Here is a 1,947-nt window from a genome sequence, read left to right as displayed (position 1 = left end):
TTTTTTTTTTCAAATTTGTATTTTCAAAATGTAAATATATATATATGTATGAAGATGTTTGATCGCAAAAACTGTCAGAAATATTTGAACTTAAAGATCGTTCACAATATAGATGTAAAAAATGTCTTCCTGGCAAATGATTTGTTGTTTTTCTGTTTTTTAAAATGCCTGATGAAGGACCAAACATTTTGGTTTTATATTCTTTTAGATGATTTCTTTTTTACATTGCAGTTTTTTTTATGTTAAGTCAGAATTGCTAGATCTCTTAAATTAGACTCAATAGTCAGAGGAGTCTCTTCAGACTCCTGCTCTAAAAGCTCAACTTAGCCATGTAGTCTGGGACTCTATTCTTAAATACCATCTTTATTTCATGTAATTAAGAACAATAAATCTTTAAGCTCCACATCCCAATTCTAGCTGCGTTAATAAACTGCATGTAAATGCTTTCCTGTGAAATGGCTTTTAGATTTATTAGCCAGTGACTTTTGTGGTCTGCAGCCAGTTAATGGATCATAACATTCTATAGCTTTATTTTAATTACCAAACAGATATGTCATCAACTGAGCCTCACTAGTAAGTATTAAATGGTTTGGGGTCATTTCAGAATAAAATAAACATAAATCACCTTTGATATCTCATTCTGTCACCGGCTTATCAAAATAAAAGCCCTTTATACTGCAAATATTTTAGACATTTAATACTCTGATAGACTAGAGTTCTTTTTTATTACATTTTGTCTGAGTTATGATAAAGTATGTTACATGCAGGTCTGAAACAGTTGAAGGACAAACAGGTTTTAATCGATAATTACGGGTTTAGAGTTGGATTGTTTTCTTTAGATATCTGAATTTCCAGTGTTAAATTAAAAATCAGAAAATTTATGAAAGTTTAACAATGAAAAAATGTAAATATGTCCAAACTAGTGGGGGTTAAAATATCACCTATTATAGGAGCATTAAGTAATAATGACAGCTAGCATTTCAAATCAGGACAACACACACCTGGGGCACAGAGCTGCAATTGATAACCTTCACCAACATGTAATATAACATCTCACAAAGATGAAAAGCTAAACTTTACCAACTCATTTTAATATCAAATACATCAAATATCGCACAGTTTATATAAAAAAATATCAGGTCACATGTTTTTTTATTTCGAATATATGGAGAGAAATGTGTTCAGTATTATTTAAAGCACAGAGCATGTTTTAAAAAAGGACATTAATAGTAAATAAATAACTTATCAATCAAGTAGACACACACANAAGTACCTATGAGTCCCCAAAATGTAGCATATTCCTAGGAAATTGTCCCCACCAGGTATTAAAGACATGGCCTCACACACACACACACACCCTGCATTGTTTTTATGACATATGAGGACATTTATTTGACTTTAATCCATTTAATATGACCTAACTAAGACCCATACCCTAACCCTAACTGTTAATAATTATAATAATTGAACTTTATTGATCTCACATTGGAGAAATGTATCTCTCCATTTAACCAATCCCCTTTGGGAGCAGTGGGCTGCCATTATGCGGCGCCCAGGGAGCAGTGTGGGGTTAAGGGTCTTGCTCAGAGACCCAGAGTGCTCTGAGCAACCTCTCGGAGCACACGTGCACTGCTCTAACCACTAGGCCAACACTCCCCAAAATTACCAACATATACCTAACCTAATCCTAACCTAAACTAAATTCACACCTTAGTCCTAAACCTAAACCAAACACTAAGAACAGAAGTTTACCACATAGGGACAAGTTTAATTGTGTGTGTGTGTGTGTGTGTGTGGCCATGGCTTTAATACCTGTTGGGGACAATTTCCTAGGAATATGCTACATTTTGGAGACTCATAGGTACTTGTGAGGACCAACAACTGGTCCCCATAAGGAAAGTTTCTCTTCTTGGGGTGGGGGTTAGGTTTAGGACTAAGGTGTGAATT

The sequence above is a fragment of the Cyprinodon variegatus genome, unplaced genomic scaffold (genome assembly GCF_000732505.1).
Source record: "Cyprinodon variegatus isolate N-32 unplaced genomic scaffold, C_variegatus-1.0 Scaffold3, whole genome shotgun sequence".
Taxonomy (NCBI): Eukaryota; Metazoa; Chordata; class Actinopteri; order Cyprinodontiformes; family Cyprinodontidae; genus Cyprinodon; species Cyprinodon variegatus.
This window is presented reverse-complemented; position numbering follows the sequence as displayed.